Genomic DNA, 19,483 nt, shown 5'->3' on the forward strand with positions numbered 1-19,483 from the left:
CATAACCAAATACTTCTCAGGATTGATTTTCTGAGTTTGAAGTCTTAGGGTCATAGTCTCATGGGACCACTCGGTCAATTGGCATAATATAGTTCATAAAGTTTATGCTGTACACCCTAGTTCAGTTGGTAGTGTATTAAAAGCTTGTGAGAGTTAATGTAAGATACAACTATAGGTCTCTTCTTGTCTAGAGCCAAAGAGAAGGAAGGAAAACAATGACTTAGAGAAGAAACTAGTCTATAGGACTAACAGTCTACATGAGCCACAGCCTCATCTACCCTGAGACCAGAAGAACTAGATGGTGACAGTTACCATTAACCTTTCTAATGAGAGACACAACAGATGGATCCTCATAGAAGGGGAGAAAAATGTGGACCAGAACTCAAATTCTTAAAAAGCCCAGACTTACTGGACCGATTGAGATTAGAGGACTTTGTGAGATTATTACTCTGAGAAACTCCATTAACCTTGAACCAAAATTATCCCCTGAGGTCACCTTTTAGCTAAATAACAGATTGGCTCATATAATAACAAGTATTATCTATGAGTGCTGCACACCTTTAACAAATCACCTCCATGAGACCAAATGATCAACAATTGCTCTAAAGCAAAGATGAAAGGGTAAGGGAAACCATATTACTGGAAATGAAACATCCAGAAGGGAATTAATGAGAATGTTGACACGTTGTGAAAAATGTAACCAATGTCACTGAACAATTTGTGTAGTCATTGTTAAGTAGGAACATAGTTTGCTGTGTAAACTTTCATAGGTAGCTATTATTACTATGTCAATTCACACGTTAAGCGGGAGAATGTCGAGACTTTTCCACCTTTCACTATTGGACACGTTTGGCCATTTCTTCCTCAAATACAGGGATAGATGGGAAAGTGAATCCGGGTGAGAATGGACAGGATGTAAGTCTTCAGTCATAGTTCCGGCATTTTCTCCTCTCCCAGATATAGCAGCTACCACCTAACCGGTCCCCCGTTCCAATCTTATCCCCTTCTTTCTACCTTTTAAATTTCTACTCCTGCTTTATTTATCAAACATTGTAATTATGCCTCTCCACTGATTTAAAAATCTTCATTGTTTCTCCATACCAAAACAAAACCCGTTGCCGTTGAGTTGATTCCAATGCAGTTTCCCAGTGCCTATCTATTGAAATTCAAACTCCACAGCCTGCCATTCAGCAATCTTTGCCAAATGGCCCAAGTCTCCTCTTCTGGACTTGTCTCCAGCTATCCTTCTCCACTCCACGTATTCCCACCATGCTAGGAAAACTAGGCACTTCCTGAAAGGCACACTCTCTGTCTTCATATCTTTGCCTGTCTTAGTTATCTAGTACTTCTATAACAGAAATACCACAGATGGGTGGCATTAACAAACAGAAATTTATTTCCTCACAGCTTAGGAGGCTAGAAGTCTGAATTCAGTGAGCTGGCTCCAGGGGAAGGCTTTCTCTCTCTGTCTTGGCTCTAGAGGAAGGTCCTTGTCTCTTGAGCTACTGCTCCTGGGCAGCCTTCATGTGACTTGTTGGTATCTGTCTTCTTTGTCTCTGCTCCCTTGGTTCCTTGCCCTATCTGCTCCTTTTATACCTCAAAAGAGATTGACTCAAGACACTCCCTACACGAATACTGTCTCATTAACATAACAAAGAACTCATGCCCAAATGAGATTATAACTACAGGTATATAGGGGTAGGATTTACAACACTTATTTTTGGGGGACACCATTCAATTTATAACATTGCCTTGGTGTTTCTTTTGCCTATAATGCTATTTCCATCCACAGACAAAAACAAACAAACAAAAAAACCCAAACCATCATTCTTGTAAATTTAAATCCTGAGATGAACTGCAAACATGAGCCATTATTTATCCTTTACTCAAAAGAATTCTTGTTAGAAATAAAATATATATGCTGATATTTATATATCGAGAGGTACCAATTATGATGAGCAATTGGTTCTTATTTAAGCCAAGAAAATAATTCAAATATGTGACAGGGACAAAAATAATAGCTAACCCTGAATGCTTACTGTATGTCGGAAACTATGCAAAGTGTTTTTCATGCATAATCTGACATTCCCATGACACAGGTACAGCATGGTCTCTACTGGAATTCAACTGTAAACACTGGAATAAGGGAGGCAGAGAGAGGAGAGAGAATTCAAATACTGCAGCCGATGGTGCCAGCGATTCTAATTAATGCATTTCTGCATGGAATGAGCATGCAATGGAAGAAGTTTGTCTCCTTTCTCCTCAGTCTGTTTTATCATCTTCATGTATCTCACAGAACCCTTCTAGCCCTTAAAGATTCATATTTTTCATGCAGAATGGCCTCTAATGTAAGCCGCTACTTTATCCAGGCTCTACCAAAGAACCAGGAGCTTGTTTCAACACTGGAGGGAAAATCTTCATTGGTCTTAGTGAGAGATGGTCTTCGTCCGTCAGGGGGTCCCGTATTTTCTCACCCAAACCAACACACTTAGGACAGTGGAAGAAGACGCTTCTGACAATTACACAGGGATGAAAGGCATAAAGTGAGACTGTCCTTGTCAAACCGGGACATATGGTCACCTTATTTATAGGTACCGTCAGGGATTTTTTTAAGGGTAATTTTTTCCATACAAGTATCCCCTACTGATAATAGGGTTCCATTCTGATGTAAGTTGAATACCTCATTTTTTTAATTGTTAATTATTATTTCCTTTTATTATTAGTATCTGTCTTAGACTAGGTTCTCTAGAGAAGCAAAATCAGTGAAGGGTGCAATGGGAGAAATTGATATATACTTATATCAAGGAAATGGCTTGAGCAGTTGCAGAGGCAGGGAAGTCCCAAGTCCATGGGTTAGGTTGGAGGCTTCTCCTGACTCATGCAGCTGCAGGGGCTGGTTTACCCAAGATCAGTAGGTAAGCTGCTAGCTCAAGTCCTAAGAACTGGAGGTCAGAAGAACAGGAGCCAGCTGCAGGATCCAGAGCAAGCAAAACCCCAAGAGCTTGCCAGAAGGTCCACCTATATTGGATGCAGGCCACACACCCAAGGAAACTTCTTTTCAGCTGGTTGGCTACTCACAGCAGATCCCATCATGAAGGTGATCACATTATATCAGATCTCATCATGGAAGTGATTACATCTTTATAGGACTACCAGACTACATTATAACTGCCAAACCGCTGAGAATCATGGCCCAGCCAAGTTGACACACGGCCTCAACAATCACAGTATCTTTATAAGTCATAACATTGAACATCTTTGAACAAACATCTGAGAATGATAACATCAGCAAATTATCTGCTGTGGCATTGTATATACTACATATTACTAACAATGAGATAGATGTACAAAACAAGAACAAAAACCCAAACTTGTAAATGCAGCTTGTCGTAACTCAAATATGTGGTAAGTTGGGGACGCCCTGTACTTGGCTTTCACATTACCTGTTGAATTTAGAACTTAAAACCATACAACGCAATACCTCCACTGCCCTATCACTATTCCCATTTTGCAGATGAAGAAACTACATGCCAGCAGGAGGGTGAAATTAAAACACAGGGTGATAGAACGAATCAAGGAAAATTCTGGCTTTAATTTATACAGCACTTACTGGTCCAGCGCACTTTTCACTTTATTAGCCTTGACCAGAACTTGTGGAATTCTCTGGAAACCACGTAGGAGGACATGCATCATGCCAGGTAGGAGAGCTTAGCTTGGTCATTGGGTACTAAGGATCCATAGCTCTTTTTGTTCTCAATTGTTCATTCCCTTGTAGGGGATTCAAGCCAGACCAAATCAAGTGGGACAGAAAGACATAGTCACAAGCTAAGTGCTGAAGTGAGGTCAGCATCGGTGCCTCTGCCCAGGTCCACAGAGTCTGACATTTTTGTCCAAATCCATCTTTTCAGGAACCAGTATATTTTCAAGAAACTAGAGAGAGCAATCAACACCCATGGAAGCAGCAGTGAAGAAATCAAGCGACATATTGTGTTGGACTAATCTGCTGCAAAAGACCTCTTTAAAGTGTTAAAAAGCAAGATGTCACTTGATGACTAAGATGCCTCTGACCCAAGCCATAATATCTGCAATTGTCTCATATGCATGCAAAAGCTGGACAATGAATGAGGAAGACCAAAGAAGAATTGATGTCTTTGGATGATGGTGTTAGCGAAGAATGCAGAATATACCACGGACCGACAGAACAAATCTGTCTTGAAAGAAGTACAGCCAGAATGCCCCTTAGAAGCAAGGATGGTGAGACTGTGTCTTGCATACTTTGGACGTGTTTTCAAGAGAGATCAGTCCCTGGAGAAGGACATCATGCTTGGTAAAGTACAAGGTCAGCAGAAAAGAAGACCCTCAATGAGATGGATTGACACAGTGGCTGCAACAATGGGCTCAAGCATAACAATGATCATGATGATAGAGTAGGACTGGCCAGTGTTTAGTTCTGTTGTACATAGGGTCGCTATAAGCCGGCACCAACTGAGTGGCACCTAACAACAATGACAACAGGAAAAGCACTCTTAGTAGAGTGGATGAGAATGAGGGCTCTGGAAGCAGACAGGCCTGAGTTTAACTTCTAGCTCCAACATTTGTGCCTCCATCACATTAGGAAAGTTGACCCAAGCTCCGTCTGCTCAGTTTCCTCATCTACATAATGGGAGTGATAAAAGTACCTCTTCATAGGCTAATTGTGACAATTAAATAAAATAGAGTGCTTAGCTTCTTCGTTCCCAGCATTCAGCCAACAAATAATAGTGGTGTTGAAAACAGATACCAGTTTTCAAGGGCAAATGGAAGATTCTATGTTTAGTCCTTTACACTGTAAAAACAGTGATTTCCATGACCTCTCCTTTTGCTGGAGTCATTTGAGTCATTACATGCCTAAATTTCGTATTCAGTACAAAACACACATAGTTACCTGTTCGTTCTGAAGGAGGCTGCATGATTGAGGTTTGCATAACATTTGCCCAGATGTTTCCATAGGTGCCAGTCACTCACTGCAAGTGACATCAAACCAATTTACCTCACTTAACATGGCTGAATACTATTTTTTTTTTTTTTTAAGCTTAAAAAAGATTGACCTAGCAAGATCTAGCCAAGTCTGAAATTGAGCTCTGAGTACCTGGATTATTGACTCCACCATGTTTTCTCATCACCAGGACAGCTGGAGCTGTGGGAGCTGGTCTAGAAAAAATGATCACTCAGGCCCATGCACAGAAGCATATGGGGTGCCCAGCCTACTAATCTCTTGACAGCTCTTCTCTGACAGTGTCTTCTGGAACTGTGTGTGAGCAGGTCACTTAGGGCAATGGATTTGCATTTAACATGGTAGTTGAGAGGCGGGAGACAGTAGACATTAAAACCTAGAGAACTGGGTTCCAGTTCTTTCCCTTAGAAAGATCTTAGGAAGATATTTTACAAGCTCACTTAACTTCACTGACTTCTCTGAAGTTCTAAGTATGTTCTACAACAATACCTTTTTGCTGTGGTTTCCAAGCTGTGTGCCATTGTGCTTTGGGGATTCTGCAGCGAACTCTCCATGGAGTTGTAGAGTACTTTCAATTATGACGCTGTGCAGTATACCAGCTTGGGGTAGATCACAGCTTCAATATGAGGTTGTGCTACATTGCTTCCTATGACATATCACAGCAAAGCTGGCTTTTCAGCACTTGCTGTGATAAAAATGGGGCGGGGGAAGACAGGAAACGAGGGTGGCAGTGTCTAAGCTTATTCCAAGGTTTGAGAAGGTGTAAAATTCCCAATAGGCACATACAACCCATGAGCAAGCAATTGTGGTTATTGAAGGATGAAGTTTAAACCCATCCAGAGGTGCCTCTGAAGATAGGCCTGGTGATCTGCTTCAGAAAGGTCACAGCCTTACAAACCCTAGGGGGCAGTTCAACTCTGTACACATGGCGTTGCCATGAGTTGGAATCAACTCGGTGGCAACTAACAACGACAGCAACACTTGTAATTTAATTTTGTTTACCCCCCTACCCCTGACTGTGGACTATAAACTTCATGAGTGTAGAGTTCTTGTCGATCGTTTTCCACACTCTGCCTGGCATAGGATTTGTTCACAGCACATGTTCAATACGGGTTTGTTGAAAGAATATTCAAAGTCCCAACTGGATTGCCAGTCTGCCATGTAGAAACAGGGCCATGCAAGGTTTTCGTTTTTACTCTTACTCAAGGTCTGGTTGTTAAAAAATAAGGTCTCTCCTCAAAGGTCTGCATTGCCTGCCCAGGTAGGTCTGATCCCTACTAGAAACCCAGTATCTCTATCTTATTTAGAATTTAGATGAGACGAAGGCTCCTATGTTCCCCCCTCTGCCCCTCTGCTCTATCATGAACACATGGGGCATCCTCTTGCCTTGAGACCTTTGCACATGCTGTTCCTTCTGCCTGAAACACTTATCCCTCAGATATCAGGACAATATGTTTTCTCATCTGTGTCATGTCTTGTCCATGGGGCCTTTCCTGACCACCTGTGGCCTCCTCGATGTCAGGTATGATTGTTCAGGCTGTGCTCTCTACAAAGGAGGGGTGTAATGGAGGCTGAAATTCCTCCCCCCACCCACTCTGCCCTGCACGCACTCCTGGTAGGAGCGGGTAAGTTATGGCCACCTTTTTCTAATTGATCCAGCCAGAGGGGAGGAGGCACTTCTCTGTAATTCAAACCAAGAGGCTTTCTGTGTTTGCTGCAAGCTCTGGGGCTTCTCTATCTAAATACCAACATGCTGTACTTCCATGAAGGAACACTGGTGGCCCAGTGGTTAAGTGCTCAACTGCTAACCAAAAAGTCAGCGGTTCAAACCCACCAGCAGCTCTGTGGGAGATAAGACCTGGTGATCTGCTCCTGTAAAGATTAGTTCTACTCTGTCCTATAGGGTCATATACAACAACAACACACTTTCAGGAGACAGAGCTGACTCAAGGGCAGCTAACAATGACAACAGCAATACTTGTTACTTGCATCTCATCTTTCCCTGCAGAGAGTAAACTTCATGAGGGCAGGAGTGTCTGTTTTTGTTCATTGTTGTGTCCTCAGCATTTAAAATGGTACCTGGTACAAGTGGGTACTCCAAAAATATTTGTTCAGTGAAAGAGTTTACAAACTAAAAGAAAAAAAAAAAAAGCAACAAAAACAAGGCTCAGCTTTAGCTCTTGGGCTTATTGTTTGATTTCTCCTTATTTAGTTTAGCTTTCATTTAGAGTTTAGCTATTCCACTCTCGAGATGAAATCAACAGGATCCTGGGACATATTTGCAACATTATGGCTTTCATTCCCCTTGACTTTCATTTAGAGATATGAAAATTGGCCTCAGCCTTTCTTCAATTCTCCTTTCGAGGTCTCTCTTTTCGGCCTGCATCTGATTGAATGGCAACTCTAATAATGGGATGAAAATATCACCAGCTTATTTTATTAGGGCATAAGCAACACAGAGGTTCCTTGCCCCTGTGTAAGTAAGATAAACCTGAAACTCCATCTCGACTTCTCCCACTGAGAATTATTTCTTCTCTGAGACTTTCAAGAGCTCCATCTTAAACACACGTTGGCCAGGAATTTCCTGATTTGAGAATAAATATTTTTTAAGCAGCTTTTGGTGCCTGGCTTGGTTGAATTTTCTAAATCCAAATGACTCTTAAAAAGCCACATTCTTTAAACAAATCTTTATGCGACATTTTTGACTTGGCACGAGTGTTCTTTTTGTTTTATGACAACGCAGGAGATCATTTAGAGCTGCCCACGTGGTGAAATACCTCCGTGTAGACCGGCGTCAGGGAGGAGGATATACCCCCTTAATTACTGAGCGTCAACCTCCCTGAGACTGATAAAGCTATTAAAACTGAAATTCAGTGCCGGCCTGGAATGATGCTCCTAAAATTGAAAGATAGTCCCCCAGTTCTGTCAGCCCGACTGTCACTACTAAATTTCCTCCCGATATAAAAGATGTAATTCTCCAACCCAGACGACTGGAGATTCAGCATTGCCTTGGGAAACCAGATGTGGAGCCCATGTGGCCTAAATCCCCCTAAACTGATTACCTTGGTGTCTTTTAAGGTTTGACACTAATTTGATTGACTGCTGTGTGCAACCCCAGGAAGGGCGTGAGAAATCCATTCAAGTCCTTGCAGTTAAATAATACCCTCCAGCAAACTACCCGCAGCTCAGGGATTTGCAGAACAAGGATCTCCAGCAAAGACCTCATTCGAAGTAGCTGCACCCCATTTCCTCGATAAAATGAGAAATGCTTAGCTTCCCCATTGAGTAGCCCAGTTATCAGGTTTAGCCATAAGACACTCACACTGATTTTTACTGGTTTTATTCCAAAATAGTGTTTTGCAACAGTCAGATCTGTAATGCATTCATATATGGCTGCTTTTATTGGACTGATCAATGCCATCGATTTCCTGTTAAATGCAAAGATTGCACAGTTCAGCTTTAATTGCAAATCTGGTTGTGAGGGCTGTCTCTGGGAGGCAGGCTGTTCTATTTTTTTCCTGATAAATCACGTTGCACTGATGAACACTGGCTGGGCTGGACCTTCTTTAGTTAGCATTTTCCCTGTTAATGTCAGTCATGGAGGTCTGTGAACCTGCAAGGGAAAACGTGCAGGTGCGCCCTTGATTGAGGGAGCCGTTTTATCAAGACTTTAATATCTAAGCTTGGTGTTTTATCACGTCTTAATAAAGGACTTGAACAGATGGTAAAGCTATAATATCCTGGGGAATAATTTTAAAAGGGTGTAACCATGTTATAAGGAGCCCTGGTGGTGAGCCCTTGGTAAGTGCTCGGCTGCTAACCAAAAGGTCAGTGGTTTGATCCCACCAGCCTCTCCATGGGAGAAAGATGTGGTAGTCTGCTTCTGTCAAGATTACAGCCCTGGAAACTCTATGGGGGCAGTTCTACTATGACCTGTTAGAGTTAGGGTTAGGGTTAGGACCAGTTCTACTCAGTCCTATAAGGTCACTGTGAGCTGAAATCGACTCCACAGCAATGAGTTTTTTAACCATGCTTGAGGTGGTGATGTCAAACAACCTGTCTTAATGGTGGGGGTACCTTGGGGCTATTAATCTGTAGCTCATAAAGAGAGACCCCCTAGGGTTTTTCCTCATCTTTTGCCAGTGTATTATTTTACTTGGGTCTATTCATTCATTAATTTACTGATTCATTGATCTGATCAGACCACCCCCCCCAAAACAAAAAAACAACCAAACCTATTGCCATCAGGTTGATTTCGACTCATAGCGACCCTGTAGGAGAGAATAGAACTGCCCCATATGGTAGTGGAGTGACTGGCGAATTCAAAGTGCCAATCTTTTGGTCAGCAGCTGAATGCCTAACCACAACACCACCAGGGCTCTGAAGTCAGACCCCCAAAACCAGACCAAACCCATTGCCATTGAGTCGATTCCAACTCATAGCAATCCTGGCTTTAAGACTGGTTAACTCTGTGACACTGGGCATCTGTCTTCAGCAGTGCTGTGTTCAGTGGTAGAATTCTCACCTTCCATGTCTGAGATCTGAGTTCAATTTCCCGCCACTGCACCTCATGCTCAGCCACCATCCGTGTGTCAATGGAGGCTTGTGTGTTGCTATGATGCTGAAAGGTTTCAGCAAGGCTTCCAGACTAAGGACTAGGAAGAAAGGCCTGGTGATCTATTTCTGAAAAGCCAGCCACTGAAAACCCTGTAGATCACAAGAGTCTGCTCTGCAACTGATTATAAGGATGGTGCAGGACCAGGTAGCATTTAGTTTCATTGTGCATGAGGTCATCATGAGGCGGATTGGACTTGACAGCAGCTGACAACACCAGCTCCTCTATTAATTGGAAATACTCCTCCTCTATCAGTTGGAAATAATAATAATTGCCTCCTAGGGTTTTATCAGGACAAAATAAAATAATACATTCAAAGGGCTTAGAACAATTCCTGGCTGATAAAAAAAAATTTTTTTGATAGGGAGGACTTAATAAATATTAGCTCTTATTATGATATGGTAGCACTGAAAATGGAAAGAGTAATCTCTGTCAATTCCATCCTTAAATAGACATGTTTGTTTAACTTATATGGGTAGTTACTGTGTCTCAGGCACAATTCTATGTGCTTTACACATAAACACTCATTTAACTGTCACATCAATCCAATAAAGTAGGTATAATTAATATTATCCCCATTTTATAAATGAGAATACTGAGGCTCTGAGAGGTGGAGAACTTCCCCAGGTTTCATGGCTGATGAGAAGGAGAGTAAGTTCATCCCCAGAGTCCATGCTTTCTAGTGCCCTGCTGGGCAAAGGAACTTTTCCCTTCACTTCAAATTTGCATTTTGGTTCCTGACAGTTTCCAGGTATCTATTAAATGAGGTGCCTAGAGCTGCAACAAAATAGGGAATAACAGATTTAAAGTTGTTCTGTGTTCTTTACTCTTACTGAATTCACATACATGAACTGAGTTGTGAGATATCTCAGCCCTGAATGAAGTGATAGTTGGCAGGGCTGACTCTTGACAAAATTGCCAAGAAGTTGGAATTAATCTCTGTTGCCTTTCTTTCTTGGCTTTTGCTTTTCTTATCCCTAGGTCTTCAGCATTCTCAGATTTCCTCTAGTTTGGGGGAGCTGTGTTACATAAGGCGGTGGCTATATGAGTTACTGTATAGGAGAGGCTTAAGAGGAACAATTGACCTCAAAAAGGGCTAAAATTTGTCCCAAAGTTTTATTTGCATAGCATATTTATTTTACTTATAAGTTTGCAAATATTTCAAAGGGCCAAAGGAGAAGTCCTTGAAAGCGAACTCCTGGCTGATAAAAGACTATTGATGACATGGCAGGTGTCAAAGGACTGTGAGATTTTAGCAGTCTTGCAAGCTAGCAAGTTAGCTTCCATAGTTTCATCGATGTTAGTAGAAGACATGAGACTCTTGGGTCAGAGACAAAAGACAGTTTATTACTCATAGCAACAGCAATAGTGATAGTATCAATGTTTGCACTGATTCCCTGAACTCGAATTCCTGTACAGAGACATAAAGAGGGCTAGATAATACCTGCACATGTTGTGTTACAGGAGAGGAACCCCAAGTTTAGGGAACCCAAATATCTTATAATGAGCGGTAAGCATGTGTGCCTTTTCCTCCAGAGGGAGGTATTATCTTTATTATTTTGATCAGTGAATCAACCTTCCCTTTGCTCCAGAAGGAGACATTTCCCTCTTCCAAGATTGTTTGCTATACAAAATCCTTGAAAGGAGAGTCTCTAGTGAAGGTAGCTAGTGCCTCTGTTCACGAGACATGAAGAAACATGAGACTCATGGAGAATTGTCTTCTAACAGTAGGCTTTATATTTTGCGTTTTAACGGGACTCGAACAGAAAACTAAAAGAACTGTGCTTTAATGGTGGAATTTTCTTCATCAGTGAGCAAGCAGACAAAGTGCATTTCTGAAGAATAAGCTCATCCCTGGAGCCCTGACATGAGCCTCCGCTTTCTGGTCACTTTGTCTGCTGCAGCCTGTAGCTGACTGTGTCCAGAGTCTCTGTCCGATGGCTTCAGTGGTTAGAATTATTTTTGTGTGCAAGGCTGTTTTCACACATCCTAAGTTTGTAGAGAGAATTTTGTTGTAAACACATTTGATAAATGATTCCCAAACATGCCAGAGAGTTCCAACCAAGAATGAATCACTTTTGAAGAATGCCTTTGTAAAATGTTTCTGGAAAATAGCCTTTCTTTTCAGACCTGAGTGTTAAACCATCACAGAGCTATCATGAGTTATTGGGCCCTTTGACTGGACATAAGGTAGCTGTGCTGTTGTGCGATCACCATGATTTCTACAGTTCCAGTGACACAGGCTATAGTATTTTATCATGAGCCATTAACGAACCAAGGTTTCTGGATGAGTGTAGAAGGTAGAACTCAGTGAATTCTGCTCTTTTATTTTATTTTTGGAATCCAGAGAGTTTTCTTTTGAAATTTTAACAGATTCTTAGGTTGAAGGCGAGCTAGGTTTGGAATACTTGAAGGCATAGAATGAACTTACTTATTTTTATGTCTTCAGTGCCTATACCAGGCATAGGTATAATTCAGTGGTATGTTGAAAGTGCTCTGTAAATGGTTGATGCAGTAGACGGGCTCTCGATTGGCAGTAAATAAATATTTATTACATTCCTACCATGTGTAAGCCACCAGTGAGCATAGATAAATTGCAAGTAGAATAAGGAGACACATGTATGCACATCACTAGTAAGAATCACAAAGGTAACCCTTGGAAATCTAAAGTCCAGACTGAACTGGAATATTTCCAGCTCACGCATTCCCAGACCCTAGGATTCTTTGCACTTACAACTATTTGTTTAGAAAGACTTAGATGTCAACAGTCTTGGGTTCTGTACCTATAATTCAGGGCATCACAAAGCACTGAGGACATACAATTCATAAGCTTTTGAGGTCTCAGTCCTTTAGTTGAATTTTTCAACCAGTGCTATTTTAACAAATACCTGGCACTCTATTTGTACTTGGCTCTTTTATCTCTACTAACCTACTGGGCATTTTCACCTGTGTATCCCACTGTTCCCTCAAATTTAGCAGGTGGAGAAACAAATTCATAATTAGGTTTCTGTCTTAGTTATCTAGTGCTGCTATAACAGAAATACCACAAGTGAATGGCTTTAACAAAGAGAAATTTATTCTCTCACAGTCTAGGGAGGCCGAAACTTTGAATTCAGGGTGCCAGCTCCAGGGGAAGGCTTTCTCTCTCTGTCGGCTCTGGGGAAAGGTCCTTGTCATCATTCTTCCCCTGGTCTAGGAGGTTCTCAGCACAGGGACCCCAGGTCCAAAGGATGCACTTTGCTTGTAGCGGTTCTTGCTTGGTGGTGATGAGGTCTCTCTCCTCTCTGCTCACTTCTCTCTTTTATATCTCAAAACAGACTGACTCAAGATAGAACTTAGTCCTGTAGATTGTGTCATGTCTCATTAACATAACTGTCTCTAGTCCTGTCTCTTTAACATCAGAGAAGTTAGGATTTACAACACACCGGAAAATTACATCAGATCACAAAATGGAGGCCAACCACACAATACTGGGAATCATGGCCTTTCCAAGGTGACACATATTTTAGGGGGACACAATTCGATCCATAACAGCCCCAAAACTTCTCTCTCCTTCTGACTTCTTGGCACATACCCAGCCTGCTAGGCCTGCAGTCTTGGAGCCATTGCAGACTTACTTTCCTCTACCATCTCTTAAATGAATCTCATCACTGTCTTATTGAATCCCCCTCCTCCCCCAGCGCGGAGGGTGTCTGGTATCTTACTCTCCTTTCCACTGTCACCATCTTATTCTAGTCTTTCACCTGCCCTTGTCCTCTGGCTGGGGTCTGTGTTTCTCCCTTTTTTAAGCTTTTCTTCTCTGTACTCCAGCATGCATCTTCAGTTCGGTTAGACCTGTCTGTGGTCCCTTCATCTTTGGGGGTGCCAAGAGGAAATTGGGTGAAATTTGGCCTCTTCCATAATTTCTATCAGTCCCATAAGCCTGAACAAGCAAAAGGTCTGTGTCTAAAGTGCATGTAAACCGTACAAGCATCGTGTCCTTGGGTGGTGGAAATGGTTAATGCATTTGGCTGTTAACTGAAAACATGGATGTTGAAGTCCACTCAGGCACCTTAGAAGAAAGGCCTGATGATCTACTTTCAAAACTTGAGCCACTGAAAAACCTACAGCACACAGTTATGTTCTGATACACATGGAGTTGCCATGAGTCAGGGTCAACTCCACAGCAATTAGTTTAGCACACAAACACTGCTCCAGGCAAGATCTCTTGCACAACTTTCCAAGCAAGTTGCCACTCCCCAGCTTTCCTATATGGACATTTTGGAGCCAGCCCTGGCCCTCATTGTCCTCGGAGCACACCACACTGAGGGTTACCATCTTCAATCCAAGTTGTCTCCCTTCTTTACTTTGGAATGCTCTTTGATTTTTTTATTCTATACTCTTATTGTCTTAGTTATCTAGTGCTCCTATAACAGAAATACCACAAGTGGATAGCTTTAACAAGGAGAAATTTATTCTTTCACAGTCTAGAAGGCTAGAAGTCCAAATTCAGGGTGCCAGCTCCAGGGGAAGGCTTTCTCTCTCTGTCTGCTCTGAAGGAGAGTCGTTGTCATCAATCTTCCCTTGGTCCTTGGTCTACTTTCCCTTCTCTGCACAGGAACCCTGGGTCCAAAGCATGCGCTTTGCCCCCAGCGCTGCTTTCTTAGTGGTATGAGGTTCCTATGTCTCCCTGCTTGTTTCTCTTTTTTATATCACAAAAGAAATTGGCTTAAGACACAACCTAATCTTGTATATTGAGTCCTGCCTCATCATAGCGGTAGGATTTACAACACATAGGAAAATCACATCAGATGACAAAATGATGGACAATCACACAATTCTAGAAATTATGGCCTAGCCAAGTTGGCACATATTTTGGGGGGACATCATTCAATCCATGACACTTATTAATCACTTGGTGGTTCAGTGGTAGAATTCTTATCTTCGATGTAAGAGACCTGGGTTCCATTGCTGGTCAATGCACCTTATGTGCAATCACCACCCATCTGTCAGTGGAGGCTTTAGTGTTGCTATAATGCTGTACTGGTTTCAACAGAGCTTCCAGACTAAGATGGACTAAGAAAAAGGGCATGGTAATCCATTTTGAAAAATCAGCCAGTGAAAACCCTATGAATCTCAATTGTCCTATTTGTAATCGATTATGTTAATGAGGTGGGACCAGCATTTTTAATAAATAGTAATTTGACTGCCTAAACATTTGCACTTCCTGTTTGCTTTCCTCCCACCCCCTTTCCTTCCAGTTAATTTGTGTTAGAATACATCTGTTAAGCAAACATGCCCAAGGCCTTGGACCAGTTACAGCCCTTGGTAAACAAGGTGAAATTGTGAAGAACATCTGTGCCTCTAGCTAGTAAGAATTCTGAGGTTTGGTGTGGGATACCAGCTGTCTAGTAAAGTCCCTATTCTTCGCTGCTTATGGAAAGATGCTGATGATCCAATAATGGCTAGAGCTGGCAAGGGCAAGATGGAGGAGGAGAGCCCTTCAGACAAAGGGTAGAGATGGCAGCAGCAACTCGTTTCCTAGGGGAAGTTTTCCTTCCCTGTCTTCAGCCTCAAGAAGATGCATGAGAGTAAGTGACTGGGTTGGGAGAGGGCTTGGGAGTTTAGGAATTTAGGAGATCTTTGTGAAGGTGTCTCATTCCAGTTCTGGGTTGGTCTGGAAAATCACCAGACCTCCTTGGTGTGGGGAACACTATAAAGATAATAAAATATCTTTCTATTTGTAAGGAAAATGGGTTCTTCTTTGATATTTCTCCAGGACCCTAAGGGTCATAGCTCTAGGTGGTTTTGAGTAGTTTTAACGAATTCTGAACTCTCTTAGATTAGTATAACTCCAATCTCTTTCAAGAAGCTGCTTCTGAGTACTCTAGAACAGAACTCATCATTCCTCATTTTTCCCAATTCTGTAACTTTACTCACTTCATTCATATGTAGACCATTTGGTTTGCCTGCCCCACCAGCGGTTCATCTGATTATTTCAACTTGACCAAAAGCATCCAATTTACTACTTAAATTGAGTCTTGTGCTCTACATTTAGTACTTGGATAGAAATGGAGTCTTTCACAAAAGGTATAGAATTAAATACCATAATCTTTGCCCTGAAGGAGGTTGTATTGCATCTGAGTAGACAGACTCAATGGGCTTACACTGTTAGTTTAATTTTTTCACCATAGAGTCTGTCTACTCAGATGCAATACAACTTCATCCAGGGCAAAGACTATGGTATTTAATTCCATACCTTTTGTCAAAGACTCTACTCCTATCCATGTGTTGAATGTAGAGCACAAAACTCAACAATGATATTTCTGATTAATTTATTCCACAAACATACATACATACACACACTACACACACACACAAACATATATATATATATACATATATTGCATCTCAGCTATGTGCTGGGCATGGAAGTTGGCACTAGGTGTATAGCCATGAACAAGACAGAAGATTCCTGCTCAAATGGAAGAGACAGACAAGCAAGTAAACACACGGATGGTATAATCAAAGTTTGTGACATGTGCTATGAAGGAGATAAAGTGGTTGCTCCAACAGACAGGGCCTAGTTTAGATGCGGTGCTGTTAAAGATTGAATTGTGTGCCTCCAAAATGTGTGTTGTAAACCCTAACCCCTATTGTTGTGTTTATAATCCCATTTGGGAGTGGGTTTTCTTTGCTATGTTAATGAGGCTGTATTAATGTAGGGTGTGTCATAAATCAATATCTTTTGAGATACAAAAAGAGATTGAACAAGCAAGTGAGCAGTAGATATGAGGGCAGACAGATGCCAGGTCACATGAAGATCACCAAAGAGCCAGGGAACAGAAGCTGATAGACAAGGACCTTTCCCAGAGCTGACAGAGAAAGAAAGCCTTCCCCTGGAACTGGTACCCTGATTTTGGACTTCTTAGCCTCCTAAACTGTGAGAAAATAAATCCTGCTTGTTAAACCCACCCCCTTGTGGTATTTCTGTTACAGCAGCACCAGAGACTTAAGACAGGTGATCAAGGAAGGCTCTACATGGAGGTGAGATTTAAGTCAAGACCTAAGAGGGCAAAGAATCCACAGATGCAATAACCCACAGAAAGGAACTGTGGAGGGAAAATCTTGTTTTCTAGGACCTGACAGAAGGTCCATGGGGTTACAGCATGCTGATAAGGGGAGTGTGATGTAAGATAAGGTTTGGGAGTTAGGCTGACTCTAGTCCTGTGGCTCTCTCAGACTCCAGTGGGGAGTCGGGGTTTTATTCTAAGCGTCATGGAAAGCCACTGGAGGATTGAAAGCAGGCGAATTGCATAATTACAAAATAGGGTGGCAAGGGTGAAATGGGGAGGCTGTTCTAGAAGGTACTGCCAGAGGCCAGGTGAGAAGGGATGGTGTGCATACAGTGAAACCTGTGAGAGTTGGAACTTGACGGGACCGCCTTGTTTTTCCTGGTCTCAGAAGTTTTCTGCCATTGACAGAGTGCAGTTTTACCACTTTTCTATTGCTCGTTTTAGTGGAAAATACTCGAGTTTTTCTTCTCTGATAGATTTCTTCCTTACACAGGCTCCAGCTTTCACAGGTTTTATTGTACTAGGTTGGTGGCACTGGAGATGAAGAAGAGCAGGTGGATTTGAGAGTGATTTTGGAAGCCAAGTTGATAGGACTTGCAAATATGGAGAATGAGTGGGGAACAAAGAAGAGCTGTAGATGACCCCACAGTTCTGCCTTTTGGACGCTGGTGCCACTTACTAAGATGGGGAAAAATGGAGGAGAGAGGTTTGGGAGAAATAAGTCAGGTTTCATTTTGGAAGTGTTAAGTTTGAGATGCATATAAGCCATCCAAGTGAAGACGTCAAGGAGGCTGTCTTAGTTGTCTCGTGCTGGTATAACAGAAATACAAGTGGATGGCTTTAACAAACAGGAGTTTATTCTTCTACAGTCCAATAGGCTAGAAGTCTGAATTCAGGGCGCTGGCTCAGGGGGAAGGTTTCCTCTATCTGATGGCTCTGAGGAAGGTCCTTGTTTGCACCAGTCTTCCCTTGATCTGGGAACATCTCAGCACTGTAACCTCAGATCCAAAGGAGGTGCTCTCCTCCTGGCACTGCTTTCTTGGTGTTATGAGGTTCCCACGTCTCTCTGCTTGCTTCTCTCTTTTATATCTCAAAAGAGATTGGCTTAAGACACTATCTAATCTTGTAGACCTCATCAATATAACTGCCACTAATCCATCTCATCACACCATAGTGGTAGGATTTACAACACACAGGGAAATCACATCAGATGACAAAATGGTAGACAATCATCCCATACTGGAAATTATGACCTAGCCAAGTTGACAGATATTTTTGGGGGGATACAGTTCAATCCATGACAGAGGCCATTGGTTACATGAATCCAGTGCCCAGAAAAGAGATAGGGGCTAAAGAAATAAATGTGTGTAGCCAAAGATTGCATCTACAGCCATGAGGATGGGCAAAGCCAGCAAAGGGAGTAGAATAAATTCCCATGTGTGTTTGAAGCCACTTATATGTATGCAGGAGTCCCTGGGTGGTGCAAACTGTTAACGCCCTTGGCTGCTAACCAAAAGGAGGTTGGTGATCTACTTCTGAAAAGCCAGCCATTGAAAACTCTATACAATATGCAGCTTTGCCTTTCGTAGCACTTCTTACTTTCTAAAGCTCATTCATTTTGTTAGATCCTGCACTGTTCTACCATGACACGCATGAGGTTGCCATGAGTCGAAATGGACTGGAGGGTAACTAGTCACTTTTTATACATATGTAACCAGGTCTTCAGCAGCACAGTTTAGGAGAGTTGGGGGTCACATTTCATTCACAGCACAAGTTAAGAAGTGGACCTTGGAGGACAGAGGCAGCTTAGATCACGTGGAGCGGAGTGTTTTGAAGGACTCTGCAATTGTCCACATGGCGTGGGTCGAGCAGAACCACATTTTGGATACAACGCCCTCTCTCACACAGGATGTTTCCACCATTAATGTCACGATTCAAGGACTTCACACAGGCGATGGATTTCAACTGGGTTAAGGTATTAGATGAACAACAACAGAACTCATCAGTGTCATTGTGAAATATTTTTTTGAAGAGAAAAGAAAGCTGATGATAATTTCCCAACAATATGCAATGATTGTGCCAAACCTGTTTTTCATGTTGTGAAATCATTCAATGGCGCGATGGTGTTTTGAGGAAAGATAATGGGCCTGTGTGTATGGGGCACAGCCAGTTAAAAGCAAAAAAAAAAAAAATTCACTCAATCAGCTTGTTTCTCACCCCTTTGTATTATACTCGAAAAGGGTTGAGTATGTCTTTTTCTTATTCACACCTGCTTATTTTAGCATTGTGTAGATCAAGCAGGTTTACTTTTAGCTCAGAGCAGTCTGAAGTTACTTCCAATTGCCTCCAGTCTTTCCTTACGGTTAATTTTTAATTACTTATGTAATTCATGGCCCAATTTTCTTTCCTTTTGTTTTTAAATTGTACTTTAGATGAAGGTTTACAAAATACACTAGTTTCTCATTAAACAATTAATTACACATATTGTTTTGTGACATTGGTTGCCAACCTAACGGCATGTCAACACTCTCCCTTCTCCACCTTAGGTTCCCCATTACCAGCTTTCCTGTCCCATCCTGCTTTCTCATCCTTCCCCTGGGCTTGTGTGCCCATTTAGTCTCATTTTGTTTTATGGGCCTGTCTAAACTTTGGATGACGGGTGAACCTCAGGAGTGACTTCATTACTGAGCTAAAAAGTGTCTAAGGACCTTACTCTTGGGGTTTCTTCAGTCTCTGTCAGGCCAGTAAGTTTGGCTTTTTTTTTTTTGTGAGTTAGAACTTTGTTCTACATTTTGCTCCAGCTCTGTCTGGGACCCTCTA

The sequence above is a fragment of the Elephas maximus genome, chromosome 25, assembly GCF_024166365.1.
Source record: "Elephas maximus indicus isolate mEleMax1 chromosome 25, mEleMax1 primary haplotype, whole genome shotgun sequence".
Classification (NCBI taxonomy): domain Eukaryota; kingdom Metazoa; phylum Chordata; class Mammalia; order Proboscidea; family Elephantidae; genus Elephas; species Elephas maximus.